We start from the raw sequence: 16017 nt of genomic DNA on the forward strand, positions 1-16017 counted from the left end.
ATATGCTTCAGTGAGTAGTACTGAGGGAGTGCTGTACTGTCAGAGGGCTTTATCTGGGTGGTGTTCAGAGGTATCTGAGTATGACCATATAAAGCAGACTGAAAGTTAACATTCAGGTACAGCAAATAAGTAGAAAGAAAAATGAAATGCGAATCTTTATTGCGAGGGGGATCATGAAGCCTTGTTAAAATTGCAAAGGGCAATTTGGTGAGATCACAGCTGAAATACTGTGTGCAATTTAGTTCTCTATATTTAAGGAAGTGTATACAGCTTTGGAGACAGTACAGTGAAAGTTCACTGGATTTGTTTCTATGATGAGAGGCTCAGTAAACTGGATCTATATATCCGATTTTATAAGAATAAGAATTGACCTTGTTAAAACAAACCAGATTCTATCAAGGATAACAAGGTGTGGAGCTGGATGAACACAGGAGGCCAAGCAGCATCAGAGGAGCAGGAAAGCTGACGTTTCGGACCTAGACCCTTCTTCAGAAAATACCCTTCTTCATTTATTTCTAAAGAAGGGTCTAGGCCCGAAACGTCAGCCTTCCTGCTCCTCTGATGATGCTTGACCTGCTGTGTTCATCCAGCTCTACACCTTGTTATCTCAGATTCTCCAGCATCTGCAGTTCCTACCATCTCAGATTCTATCAAGGTTTGACAGAATGGACACTTTGTGTTAACATGGAAGTTTAGAAAATTGGAACTTAGAAGAAAGGGATCAATCATTCAGGACTGAGATGGAAACATAAAACATAGAAACTAGGAGCAGGAGTTGGCCGTTTGTTTCTTTGATTCCACTGTGCCATTCCATAGGATCATGGCTGATCTTCTGTCTCAATTCCTTATTCTCACTTTCTCCCCATCCCCCTTGATGCTTTTAAAATCTAAAAATATACCTATTTGTTTCTTGAATATACTCAGTGACTTGGTCTCGACAGTCTTCTATGATAGAAAATGCCAGAGATTCATTACAGTTTGATTGAAGAAATTGTTCTTCATCCTAAATGGCCTGCCAGTGTTTTGAGACTGTGTCCCTTCATTCTAGACTCCCCAACCAGGGAAAGCATCCTCCCTGTGTCTAATCTGTCCTGCCCCACTAAGAATTTTTTACACTTCAATCAGATCTGCTGTCTCCTTCTAAACTCGAGTGAATGCAGGCCCAGTAGACCAATCTCTCCTCATGGGACAGTCCTGCCATCTGTGCAATAAACCATGTTAATGGTAGATGACAGCTGAGTCCTACTATCGCTGGATTGTTAATCCAGAGACCACAATGTTCTGAGGTCCCGGTTCAAATTCCACCATGGCAGATGGTGGAATTTGAATTCACAATAAAAATATCTGGAGTTAAGAGTCTAATGATGACCATGAATCAATTGTCAGGGGAAAAAATATTGTTCATTAATGTCCTTTAGGAAAAGACACTGACATCCTTACCTGGTCCGGCCTATATCTGACTCCAGGCCAATAGCAATGTGGTTGACTCTTAACTGCCCACTGGGCAATTAGGAATGGTCAATATATGCCGGCCTAGCTGGAGATATCCACATCCTGTGAATGAATTAAGAAAAGTTGTGTTGCACTGTCCCTATGGCAAGATGACATTTTTCTTCACTTTTTGGAATTCTGCACCACAGATAGATGTTGATACTTTATCATTAACAAATTTAAGGTGAGGGTGTCAGGGTCTCAAAGAACATAGAGAGTGGATAGTAGAGTTGAAGCCCAAGAGCATCCATTATCATATTGAAATGGTGGAGCAAGTTTGACAGGCTGTAAGGGTTACTTATGTTTTCCTCTTAAACTGTCGTTCATGCCCATAGTGAGGGTAAAATTTGCCATTACCTTAACTCAGCCTCAGAGTGAGGGATTATTTCCATTTTTCACAGATCAAATCATTTTCACGGACATACTCAAAGTAATGAAGCCATTTTGAAAAAAAGGATATAGCTGTATAGAAGTGTTAAAATTGATCAGAATCTTTGTTCAACCACAATTGCAGGATGTGAACAACTCTAGTTGGTATATTACTACAAAGATGTAGAGGCACTGAAGAAAGTTCAAATAAGATTTGATTAGGCTGATATCACATCTTTGAATTTATTCCATCAGGTAAGTTTGAACAGTCTGGAGATCTTTTCTGTAGAAAACAGAATCTGATTGGTGACCTGATAGAGATATTTATTATTATGAAATATTTTGATTGGGTAGATGTGGAGAAGAAATTTCCACTTCTGAAAATTCATTCACAGGATATGCTTGGTTATCTGGTTTCTGGTTAATCGTAATATCGAAGATGTTGATGGTAATGCAGTTGACCATCAAGGACAGGTACAAAGTATTTTACTGTTGTAGATGGTTCTTGCCTGTCATGAATGTTGCTTGCCACTTATTAGCCCAAGCCTGAATATGGCCCAGATCTTGCTGCACATAAGCATAGATTGCTTTAGTTTCTGAAGAATTGTAATGCAACTGAACATAATCATTAGTAAATAGCTCTACTTCTGACATAAAGTTGGAGGCAAGGCAGTTTACACAGCAACTAAAGATAGTTAGGCCTTGGACATTGCTCTGAGGAGCCCTTGCATCAAGATCCTGAGGCTGAGATAATTGGTCCTAACAACTATAATTATCTTACTTTTACTACGTAATAACTTAAACTATTTTGCCCCATCCCTCCAACCTCATTACACCCCAATTAATTCCTATTGACTTCAGTTTTGCTGGGGTTCTTTGGGACTATATTTGATCAAAAGTTGCCTGAATGTCAAGCTCAGTCACTCTTACTGCACTTGAAATGAGGTTTGGATCTGAATGGCCCTGGTGGAGCTGAAACTGAACATTAGTGATTGATACATTGCTGCTTGAGAATGCTGTCCATGATCCATTCTGTCACTTTGATGATTGACAGTACACTGAGAGTGAATTGGATTTGCTTTCCTTCTTGTGGACAGGGCTTACCTACGCAATTTTCTACATGATCTGGGAGCTGTTCGCATTGTAACTCTTCTGGAACAGTTTAGCTGGGTGGGCAGCTAGTTCTGAAACTCAAGTGTTCAGTGCTGCATCCAGGATGTTTTAGAGCACATTACCATATTGACAATGTCACACAACATTTTGGAAGGTATGTTTAGTCTGAAGTGGCATTTTGTCAGCACAAAGACAATGGGAGTACTGTCAGTACAGACACACTTGTGACAGGTAGATTGTGAGGGTGAGATTTTCATGAATGTCCATTCTGGCAGATACGTCTGCCAGGACTCGGCCAATTCAGTGAAAGCCACGTTTGGCAATTAATGTTGATAGACTTCACTGTATGTTCACTCTGTGTACTTGTTCTACTAAGTGCTTCTTATAAATGGCACTCAATGTGGAGGAATCACATTTAAGATTATACTCCGATCTAAGGTGCTACCAAGCCAAACCTCACGCATCCACCCCACCTTGCCTAAATCAACCACACATCAAACCCTGCCTGCCCCATATACTTCATGAGGCCACGTAAAGAAGTTTCACTGGGCTAATTTGAGGTGTGGAAAAACTGTCTTGTGAGGAAAAGTTGAGTTTATCGGGCCTCTACTCATTAGAATATTAAGAAATGAGAGGCAACCTTATTGAAACATAAGAGATGCTTAAGGGACTTAACAGAATGGATCAGAAATGTTGCTTCCCCTTGTGGGAGAGTCCAGGACCAGAGGGCATAAGCTCAGAATAAGGGACTACACATTTAAGACAGAGATGAGAAGGAATTCCTTCTCTCAGAGAGATTATGAATCTGTGGAATTCTTGAGTCAGTAAGTGCATTCACAGCTGAGACACACAGATTTTTAATCGTAAAGGAATCAAGGTTTATGGGAAAAGGCAGAAAAGTGGATTTGAGGATGATTACATCAGCCAGGATCTCAACAAGTGGCAAAGCAGACTTGATGCATGCATGATCTTACACCACTAGTGTCCCTGCTGACTACATCTGCGGGAAGTGCACCCAAATCCAGCTCCTCAAAAACCACGTTAGGGAACTGGAGCTGGAGCTGGATGAACATCGGGTCATTCGGGAGGCAGAGGGGATTATTGAGAGGAGTTACAGGGAAGTAGTCACTCCTCGGGTACAAGAAGAAGGCAGATGGGTCACAGTCAGGGGACGGAAAGGAAACCGACAGGGAGTGCAGGGATCCCCTGTGGCCATTCCCCTCAACAATAAGTATACCGTTTTGGATACTGTTGGGGGGGATGACTTACCAGGGGAAAGCAATGGGGCACAGGTCTCTGGCACAGAGTCTGTCCCTGCTACTCAGAAGGGAAGGGGGAAGAGGGAAAAGGAGCAGACCAGTAGTCACTGGGGACTCCAAAGTTAGGGGGACAGATAGGAAGTTCTGTGGGGACGAGAGAGACTCATGGCTGGTGTGTTGCCTCCCAGGTGCCGGGTGTGTGATGTCTCTGATCGTGTTTTTGGGATTCTTAAGTGGGAGGGGGAGCAGCCCCAAGTCGTGGTCCACATAGGCACCAACGACATAGGTAGGAAAAGACATGGGGATTTAAGGCAGAAATTCAGGGAACTAGGATGGAAGCTTGGAGCTAGGACGAACAGAGTTGTTGTCTCAGGTTTGTTACCCGTGCCACGTGCTAGTGAGGCGAGGAATAGGGAGAGAGAGGAGTTGAACACATGGCTACAGAGATGGTGCAGGAGGGAGGGTTTTGGATTCTTGGATAATTGGGGCTTTTTCTGGGGTAGGTGGGACCTCTACAAGCAGGATGGTCTTCACCTGAACCAGAGGGGTACTGATACCCTGGGGGGGGGAAATTCGCTAAGGCTATTCGGGTGGGTTTAGACTAATTCAGAAGGGGGATGGGAACCAAAATTGTAGTTCGAGTATAGAAAAGGTTGAGAGTAGGGAGGTCCGAAATAAAGTTTCAGGGAGGCAAGATGGCACCAACGAGCAAGAAGTTGGCTTGAAGTGTGTCTACTTCACCGCCAGGAGCATCCGGAATAAGGTGGGTGAACTTGCAGCATGGGTTAGTACCTGGGACTTCGATGTTGTGGCCATTTCGGAGACATGGATAGAGCAGGGACAGGAATGGTTGTTGCAGGTTCCGGGATTTAGATGTTTCAGTAAGAACAGAGAAGATGGTAAAAGGTGGGGGGAGGTGTGGCATTGTTGGTCAAGGACAGTATTACAGTTGCAGAAAGGATGTTTGGGGACTCGTCAACTGAGGTAGTATGGGCTGAGGTTAGAAACAGGAAAGGAGAGGTGACCCTGTTGGGAGTTTTCTATAGGCCTCCGAATAGTTCCAGAGATGTAGAGGAAAGGATAGCAAAGATGATTCTCAATAGGAATGAGAGAGGCAGGGTAGTTGTCATGGGGGACTTCAACTTTCCAAATATTGACTGGGAGCACTATAGTTCGAGTACTATAGGTGGGTCAGTTTTTGTCCAGTGTGTGCAGGAGGGCTTCCTGACACAGTATGTAGACAGGCCAACAATGTGTGAAGCCACATTAGATTTGGTACTGGATAATGAGCCTGGCCAGGTGTTAGATTTGGAAGTAGGTGAGCACTTTGGTGATAGCAATCACAATTCTGTTATGTTTGCTTTAGTGATGGAAAGGGATAGGTATATACCACTGGGTAAGAGTTATAGCTAGGGGAAAGGCAATTACGATGAGATTAGGCAAGATTTAGGGAGCATAGGATGGGGAAGGAAACTGCAGGGGATGGGCACATTAAAAATGTGGAGCTTATTCAAGGAAAAGCTCCTGTGTGTCCTAGATAAGTATGTACCTGTCAGGCAGGGAGGAAGCTGTAGAGCGCGGGAGCCATGGTTTACGAAGGAAGTGGAATCTCTGGTCAAGAGGAAGAAGAAGGCGTATGTTAGGATGAGATGTGAAGGCTCAGTTAGGGCACTTGATGGTTACAAGGTAGCCAGGAAAGACCTAAAGAGAGAGGTCAGAAGAGCCAGGAGGAAACATGAGAAGTTGTTGGCGGATAGGATCAGGATAAACCCTAAGGCTTTGTATAGGTATTTAAGGAATAAAAGAACGACGAGAGTAAGATTAGGCCCAATCAAGGATAGTAGTGGGAGGTTGTGTGTGGAGTCAGAGGAGATAGGTGAGCACTAAACGAATATTTTTCGACAGTATTCGCTCTAGAAAACGGCAATGTTGTTGATGAGAATACTGAGATACAGGCTACTAGACTAGGTGGGATTGAGGTTCACAAGGAATAGGTATTAGAAATCCTACAGAGTGTGAAAATAGATAAGTCCCCTGGGCCGGATGGGATTTATCCTCGGATCCTCTGGGAAGCCAGGGAGGAGATTGCTGAGCCTTTGGCATTGATCTTTAACTCATCATTGTCTACAGGAATAGTGCCAGATGACTGGAGGATAGCAAATGTGGTTCCTCTGTTCAAGAAGGGGAGTAGAGACAACCCTGGTAATTATAGACCAGTGAGCCTTGCCTCAGCTGTTGGTAAAGTGTTGGAAAAGTTATAAGAGATAGGATTTATAATCATCTAGAAAAGAATAAATTGATGAGGGATAGTCAGCACGGTTTTGTGAAGGGTAGGTCGTGCCTCACAAACCTTATTGAGTTCTTTGAGAAGGTGACCAAACAGGTAGATGAGAGTAAACTGGTTGATGTGGTATATATGGATTTCAGCAAGGCGTTCGATAAGGTTCCCCACAGTAGGCTATTGTACAAAATGCGGAGGAATGGGATTGTGGGAGATATAGCAGTTTGGATCAGAAATTGGCTTGCTGAAAGAAGACAGAGGGTGGTCGTTGATGGGAAATGTTCATCCTGGAGACCATTTACTAGTGGTGTACCGCAAGGGTCGGTGTTGGGTCCACTGCTGTTTGTCATTTTTATAAATGACCTGGATGAGGACATAGAAGGATGGGTTAGTAAATTTGCAGACGACACTAAGGTCGGTGGAGTTGTGGATAGTGACGAAGGATGCTGTAGGTTACAGAGAGACATAGATAAGCTGCAGAGCTGGGCTGAGAGGTGGCAAATGGAGTTTAATGTGGACAAGTGTGAGGTGATGCACTTTGGTAGGAGTAACCAGAATGCAAGGTACTGGGCTAATGGTAAGATTCTTGGTAGTGTAGATGAGCAGAGAGATCTCGGTGTCCATGTACACAGATCCTTGAAAGTGCCACCCAGGTTGACAGGGCTGTTAAGAAGGCAGACAGTGTTTTAGCTTTTATTAATAGAGGGATCGATGTTCCGGAACCAAGAGGTTATGGTGAAGCTGTACAAAATTCTGGTGCGGCCGCAGTTGGAGGATTGCGTACAGTTCTGCTCACCGCATTACAAGAAGGATGTGGAAGCTTTGGAAAGGGTGCAGAGGAGATTTACTAGGATGTTGCCTGGTATGGAGGGAGGGGTTACGAGGAAAGGCTGAAGGACTGGAGGCTGTTTTCTTCAGAGAGAAGAAGGTTGAGAGGTGACTTAATTGAAACATATAAAATAATCAGAGGGTTAGATAGGGTGGATAGGGAGAACCTTTTTCCTAGGATGGTGACGGCGAGCAGAAGGGGACATAGCTTTAAATTGAGGGGTGAAAGATATAGAACAGATGTCAGAGATAGTTTCTTCACTCAGAGAGTAGTAAGGGAATGGAATGCTTTCCCTGCAACGGTAGTAGATTCGCCAACTTTAAGTACATTTAAATCATCATTGGACAAGCGTATGGACGTACATGGAATAGTGTAGGTTAGATGGGCTTGAGATCAGTATGACAGGTCGGCACAACATCGAGGGCCGAAGGGCCTGTACTGTGCTGTAATGTTCTATCTATCTACCTCTGCTCCTATTTGTTACAGTCTTTAGTCAGACTTGGTAAGGATGGCAGATTTGCTTCCTGAATGGGCATTGGTGAACTGGATACAATTTTCCAACAATACAGTAGTTTCATCCACACAGTAGTGTCATGGTCATGGATTGGCGAGGCAGTCATTACTCCATAGTTGATAGGAGTTGCAATCGCAGGCCCTGTGGAACCCTCATTGTAGTACATTTTAAAGAAAATTGCTCACGAGTTTGAAGATTCTGCTGGGCAGTTCCCTCAACTTGGAACCCTCCAAAACTTTCTTTTTAATCAGAGACTTTAAAGGGGAGGCATTGGCCTAGTGGTATTATCGCTGGACTGTTCATCCAGAGACCCAGATAACATACTGGGGCCTGGGTTCAATTCCCACCACAGCAGATGGTAGATTTTGAGTTCAGTAAAGTATCTGGAATTAAGAATCTAATGACGATCATGAATCCATTGCTGATTGCCAGGAAAAACCCACCCGGTTCATTAGTGTTCTTTAGGGAAGGAAACTGCCGTCCTTACCTGCTCTGGCCTACATGTGACTCTAGACCCACAGCAATGTTGTTGACTCTGAACTGCCCTCTGGGCTATTAGGAATGGGCGATTAATGCTGCCTAGCCAACGACTTTCTCATCCCATTCATGAATAAAAAAAAGAAGTGAAAATCTAGACCTCATACGTACCTCAAACACCCTCAGCTACATTTTCTTGCAGATCCAGATCTGGCACCCTCCCTGGGACTCGACACAGCATCCTGTCCAGGACCCAACACGCCTGCCTGCTCTGTACCTAACCTCGCCTCACCCAATGCACTATTGGAGCCAAATCCTTCCCATCCAGCTTGGCCTCACATACCTACATTTCACATTAAAAATTGAATGTACTTTTGCAATCTGTAAAAGTTTTAGTAATTCTATTGCAAAAAGTGATTGTGCTGACTCTGGTTAGCTGAGGAACTGGCAATTTCAGTGTCTGTTGAATTTCTTATGATGGAGAACTGGAGCACACAAATTACAAATCACATTACCTGCAACAAATATAGGCATTTAGAGGGCATGTTCCAGGACTGCACAATGAGAGACACAGAGCCTCTTCAACCTTTTTGTGACTATTTACAAGAAATATTAAATTATGAAATGAGCCTCTGACAGATGTCATTAGAAGTGGATTATTTATATTAGTTTGAGAGTGCGAAACAATACATAAATCCTATCTAAAGATAACCATGGGTTTTGGAGGAAAACCCACATGGCTGCTCACCATTGCCTGTTCTTAACAGTTAATTGCGCCTCTAATTCCCTTACCTTTTAGAGAGCTAATATATGCAATGCTTCCAGTCACATTTGTGCCAAGTTATCTGTTTGAGGACAGCAAAGCTAATTAATGTGTGAGTCAAGGTCAAAAGCAATCAACCCACAGAAGACCGGAAGACTAAGATCGACTTCAATGTTGAAATTGTTTTATAATCTGTTTCTCTGCTTGTGGCAAAGGACTATGTTGACATTAGGTGTTGTATCCCTTTCAGAACAGTAGAAGGAATGCTGTCCATATTGGATTTTTGACTAGTTTGCTTCAACCATTTGTTTCCCCATTTTTATGCTGATATGAGACTTATATTAGCACGGATGGAAGATTGGTTGACTGGCAGAAAACAGAGAGTATGCACAGATGGGTCTTTGAGTGATTGACAAAACGAAAAGCAGAATCCCATAGCAGTTTGTGCTGTGAGCTCAACTTTTTAACAATTTATGTTATGACTTAGATGAGGGGAGCAAATGTGTCGTAGCTAAATTTGTAGATGGCACCAAGATACGTAGGAAAATATAGTCCAAGGAAGACATGAGGAAGTTGCAGATGGATTTTAAAAGGTTAAGTAAGATGCAAAAGTGTGAAGTTGTTCATTTTGGCAGGAAGAAGGAGAAACCATCTTTATAAATTGAGAACACTGGAGCCATGGAATCCCTCACATGGAAGCAAGCCATTCAGCCCATCGTGTCCACACTCACCCTCCAAACAGTATCCCACTTGGACCCGTCCCATCCCTGCATTTCCAAAGACTAATTCATCTAGCCTGCACATCTCTGGACAATATGGGAAATTTAGCATGGCCAACTCACCTAGCCTGCGCATCTTTAGTGGGCGGCACGGCTCAGTGGTTATCACTACAGCCTTACAGTGACAGGGACCCGGGTTTGATTCCACCCTCGGGTAACTGTCTGTGCGGAGTTTGCACATTCTCCCTGTGTCTGCGTGGATTCCCTCCAGGTGCTGGACTGTGGGAGGACTGTTTCCTCCCACAGTCCAAAGATGTGCAGGCTAGGTGGATCGACCATGTTAAATTGCCCGTAGTATTCAGGGGTGTGTGGGTTATAGTGGAATGGGTCTGGGTGGGATGCTACAAGGGGTGGTGTAGACTTGTTGGGCTGAAGGGCCTATTTCCACAATGTAGGGAATCTAATCTAATCTTTGGACTGTGGGTTTGGAAACCAGAGTACCCAGAGGAAACTGACGTAGACACAGGAAGAATGTCCAAACAGACAGTCACCCAAGGTTGGAATCAAGCCCAGGTCCCTGCTACTGTGAAGCAGCAGTGCTAACCATTGTGTCACAATGCCACCTGAAAGTGTAGGAGGTTAACCACATAAATGTTTATAAAATCATGAGGGGCATGGATAGGATGAATAGCAATGATCTTTTTCCAAGGGTGGGGGGAGTTTAAAACTAGGGTGCATGTATTTAAGGTGACAGGAGAAAGATCTATATAGGGACCTGAGGGGCAACCTTTTCAAAAGGTTTGTGGAGGGTATGTGGAATGAACTGTCAGATAATGTGGTAAATGCAAATACCATTGCAATATTTAAATGACATTTGGACAGTTACATGAATTGGAAAAGTTTAGAGGGGCATGGATCAAATGCAGGCAAGTGGAACTACTTTAGTTTAGGAAAGTTGGTTGGCATGGACAAGTTGGATTGACGGGGCTGTTTCTGTGCTGTATAACTGTATAAATATTGCAACTAAATTTGTCAACTAGTTTTAGCCAGAGTAATGTATTATCTACTTGCCCTGTTTTTGTACTGTGGCATTCTTCGTCAACAAGGATGCTGTGTGAAGAGAGAGGGAGATATTCTCTGATTAGAGTTATTCACCTTAGATTAAGTAGGATTGATTTAGGGCAGTTCATGCAATCTCTCATGTTGTCAAATTGAAACATTCATTGTTATCCTTCCTGCTCTGCCTTCCCTTTTCATTATAAATTTTTGAGCAAAGTATACATGGGTCTATTTATGGGAACTGCACTTTTTTAATAAGGTAAAATTTGATATTGAGCCCAAAATGTGTCTGTAAAGTAATGGTAGATTATTTCTGCTACTTATTGTTATAAAACAAAATTTGACATGCTGTGTTTCTTTAAGAAATAGCACATTTCAATCCTTGCTAAGAAAATTGTTACAGACACATGCACATTCCTCCTTTTGTAAAAATAATAACTGGAGATGCAAATAAACAGTTTTTAATACTCCTTACCCTGTCTCAAAATTTGCCATTTATCTTTCTGATTTTTATTATATTCTTATTTGCGATTTGGCACATATTCATTAACACAGTTAACTTTGTAAACAAGTGTGCCTGCTTGTTATGTAGAGAAGTGTGTAGATGATTAAAATTCCAGAGGTAGGTCTATTAGTATCTCACATACTCTGCAAAACTTTTCTGAGCTCCTCCAGAGACACACACTCGCTCTCTCTCCCACTGCCCCCTCCCCACTTTATCTGACAAGCAAAAAGAGTGTCAGTTTTGCTTGCTGCCACATTGCTGGCCATGTGGGGCTGCCTGGCTATGATGCAGGGAATGGTGTAGGCAGAGCAATTCTCTGTGAATTGTGAAAAGTAGTCTAATTCTGATAAATGGTCGACCCCAATACATCCTACCTGTTATTATAACAGACATGCAGTATCTGTGCAGTAAATTAGTTAAACCCCATAAGGGTTTAGTAGCTTATCTGGAAGTGAATAATTTGACTGGTGAGGGAGTAGCGTGCGTGACCAGTGTGAGTGATTCGTTTCACATTAAAGCAGCTTTAATTGACTGTTACCTTCCTCCTTAAATTATACAAACACATATTGTCCCTCGGCTGAAATAAAGGGTGGTGGTTTCCAATTTCTGTTTTACCAACATGTATTGAAAATTAAGTAAATACCATTTGAACAGGAGATAAAAAGAAAATAGTGCAACATTTAGTATCCCTGTTTGTTATTGCACAAACTATGACAATAAGTGTATTTTCGGTATAAACTATAAATATAGAAAAAATTCCAAATATTATGTATTATTGTATGATGGAAGAAAATGACTCCAAATTCTCTACCATACAGTAATTGTAATTGTACTATCTCTGTATGTTTTTTTTAATTCTCTCTTGGAACATGGGTGTCGCTAACAGGCCTGCATTTATTGCCTATCCAGTTGCCCTTGAGAAGGTGGTGGTAAGCTGCCTTTTTGAATCGCTGCAGTCCATGTGCTATAGGTTAAGCCACAAAGCTCTAGTCGGGTGATTCCAGGATTTTGATCTGCAACAATGAAGGAATTGTAATATATTTCCAAGCCAGGGTGGTGAGTGGCTTGAAGGGGAACCTGTAGGTAGTGATGTTCCCATGTATCTACTGCCCTTGTCCTTCTAGATGGAAGTGGTTGTGATTCGGAAGGTATTGTCTAAGGATCCGTGGCAAATTTCTGCAACACATCTACTTAGTATATATTGCTGTCATGGAGCATTGGTGGTTGAGAGAATGACATGTGTGAATGAGGTGCCAGTCAAGGGAACTGTTTTGTCCTAGATGGTGTCAAGTTTCTTGAGTATTGTTGGAGCTGTGCTCATCCAGGCAAATGGGGAGTATTCCACGACGCTCCTAAATTGTGCCTTGTAGATGGTGGAGAAGCTTTGTGGACTCAGGAGATGAGTTACCCGCTGTAGTATTCCTAGCCTCCGACCTGCTATTGTAGCCACTATATGTAACAAGTCCAGCTGAACTTTTGGTCAATAGTAATCCGAAGGATGTTGATTGTGGGAAATTCAGTGATAGTAAAACCATTGAATGTCAAGTGGCAGTGGTTGCATTGTATCTTACTGGAAATAGTCATTACTTGTCTCTTGTGTGGCATGAATGTTACTTGCCACTTGCCAGCCCAAGTCTGTATATTGTCCGAGTCTTGTTGCATTTGAATGTGGACTGCTTCAATATCTGAGGAGTCACAAATGGTATTGAACATTGTGCAATCATCAGCGAACATCATCACTTCTGACATTTTAATGGAGGGTAAGTCATTGATGAGGCTGAAGATGCTTGGTCCTGGAACACTAACCTGAGAAACTGTTGTAGAGATTCCCTAAAACTGAAATGATTGTCTTTGAATCATCACAACCATCTTACATCTGCCAGTTATGAATCCTACCAGTGGAGAGTTTTCCCCCTACATCCCATTGATTCCAGTTTTGCTAAGGCTTCTTGATGGCACACTCAGTCAAATATGGACTTAATGTCATGTTCACCTCTTGGAATTCAGCTCTTTTGTCCATGTTTGAATCAAGGCTGTGATGCGGTCAGGAGCTGAGTGGCCCTGGCGAAACCCAAACTGGGCATTCGTGGGCAGGTCATAGGTTAGCAGTGCTTGATAGCACTGTTGATGACATTTGCTATCACTTAGATTGATGGGTTGGCAATTGGATGGGTTGGATTTGTCCTGCTTTTGTGTACTGAACATAGAATCTCTACAGTGTGGAAACAGGCCATTTGGCCCACTGAGTCCACACCGTCCCTTCAAAGGGCATCCCACCTAGACTCCTAACCTTTCCCTGTAACTCTGCATTTCTCACATGTATTCCACCTGATTTACACAACCGTGGACACCACTGGCAATTTAGCATGGCAAATCCACCTAATCGGCACATGTTTGGACTGTGGGAGGAAACTGAAGCACCTGACATAAACCCGTGCAGACACAGGGAGAATGTGCAAAATCTGCAGACAGTCACCCAGGCATGGAATTGAACCTGGGCCCCTAGTGCTGTGAGGCAGCAGTGCTAACCACCGAGCCACCGTGCTGCCATACCTGAGTAATTTTCCTCATTTTTCGGTAATTGCCAGTGTTGTTACTGCACTAAAACAGTTTCACCAGGGGTAATACATGGTAAAGGTAATATCTGACTATTCATTTTTCCTTTTAATATAATATTTAATGAGTGTGTCGTTACTGATAAATATATATTACTTTGTAATGCATAACAACTGCAACTTCCATTGGACACGTAGCGACTAGTTCCTTTGAAAAATTAGACAATTATCATATTTATTGAGCTTCTGGTGTAAAGTCAAGAAGACAATCTGCCTTCATATTCACTTTCCTCATTTTAGAGAGGTGTAAATCTATTTTTCATCACCTCTTCCTATCATTGAATTGGTGCATAGCTATTTCCATCCCTCACTGACCCAGACATTTCATTTATTTGTTCAGGCGCTGCCTGGGTCAGTATTTATTACCCTTTCCTAATTCGCCTTGAGAAGTTGATGGTGAGCCGTATTCTTGAAATGTTGTAGTCCTTGTGACATAGTTACATGAACAATGTTGTTTGGGAGAGGGTTCCAGTGACAGTGATGGAACATCAAAATATTTCCAAGTTAAATGAATCAGCAATTTGGTGGGGAACTTGTGGTGGTAGTCCCATGGCTCTGCCATTCTCATCCTTTTAAGTGATAAAGATTGTGGGTTTGGAAGGTGCTGCCAAAGAAACCTCGATGGGTGCTTGCAGTTGACCTTGTAGATGGTACTTACTGTCACCACTGTGTAATGATGAAGGAGGGCGTAGTGTTTAAGGCGGTGGGAAGGGTGCCCAACAGGCATGCTGCTTTGTCCTGCATTATGTGAAGTTCTTGAGTATTGTTAGAATTGCATTCATCTGGGCAAGTAGGGAGTACTCCATCACATTCATGACTTTTGCCATATAGTCCATTGAGTCCATGCTGGCTCTGTCGAGCATTCCAGTCAGTCGTGTTTCCCTGCTCAGGCTCCATAGCCACTAGAAATTTATTTCCCTTAAAAGCATACCCAGTTTCAATTTGATATCATTAGTCATCTTCACTTCCTTGATCCTCATAGGCAGCAAGGTCCTGACCATTACCATACTCCTGCACATGCAATCCTATACATTTTTTGTACAAAATCTTCTCTCACTGCTTCCCTTCATTCATGTACCATTAAGTAACGCAATCAACTTTTCTTTGTCTGCCTTAACTAAACCGGTCATTATCTTGTGAAGCTCTGTCAGATCTCCCCTCAATCTTCTTTATTTCAAGAACAGCAATCTGAGTTTTTCCAATTTAACCTTGTAGCTAAATGTTCTTATCCCTGGGACCATTCTTGTAAACCTCCTCTGCAGACCTTCACAGTCTTCAAATTTTTCTCAATGACTGTGAATTGGAACTGTATGAAATAGTTTAACTGTGGCCTAGTCAGAGCTTTATAAAATGCAACCTCTCTGCTTTGTAATCAATACATCAATTTATGGACCCCAAGATCCCATTTGCTTTGCTCCTCTCTCTCTCAATGTGTCCTTCCACTTTCAAAGATCTGTGTCCCTCAGGATTTAACCAGCTCAGTCAGGAGCAGTGCTCTCCAACCACTCTTGCTGGCAGATGATGAAACCATCCACTTGGAGTATACAATGTGCACTTGCTATCCTTGCTACTGCTTCTCGATAATGTTCAGGATTGAGGAGTATCGATAAGTATATACTGCTTGATCAGCCAGAGCGATAGGAGGTAATCCTTGCCTATTTTTGACTCGTGCCTCATGACATGAGTCACTGTTGAGGACACCCAAGACCATTCTGTCCTGACAGTATAATACAGTGTAACTACCTCTGGTTGGTCTCTACTGCTAGCAGGAGAGGACACTATCCAGTGCTTGTGATGAAGGTGTTTCAGATTATGTTTATAGGGTATAATTTGGTAATTGTGAACGTATCTGTTCATTGCTTGATGAGTCTTTGGAACAATTGTGCTAGTTTTGGCATATGTGTGCAGACGTTGATGAAAAGGCCCTCACAAGATTGTAGCCTTGACTGTATTGCACCTAGATCCATCCAGTTTAATCTTATATAAAGTGTTTTTGTCATGATTTCATACAGCTGAATGGTTC

At 42.6% G+C, this 16017-nt stretch overlaps 1 protein-coding gene across 6 annotated transcripts in view; it reads left to right on the plus strand.

Annotated features, from left to right (window-relative positions):
• The window catches only part of bnc2 (basonuclin zinc finger protein 2), a 550876-nt gene that overhangs the window by 505761 nt on the left and 29098 nt on the right, over positions 1-16017 (plus strand). The gene's annotated exons all lie outside the window — the stretch shown is intronic.

Source organism: Stegostoma tigrinum, chromosome 3, assembly GCF_030684315.1.
Source record: "Stegostoma tigrinum isolate sSteTig4 chromosome 3, sSteTig4.hap1, whole genome shotgun sequence".
In the NCBI taxonomy this organism is placed as follows: Eukaryota; Metazoa; Chordata; class Chondrichthyes; order Orectolobiformes; family Stegostomatidae; genus Stegostoma; species Stegostoma tigrinum.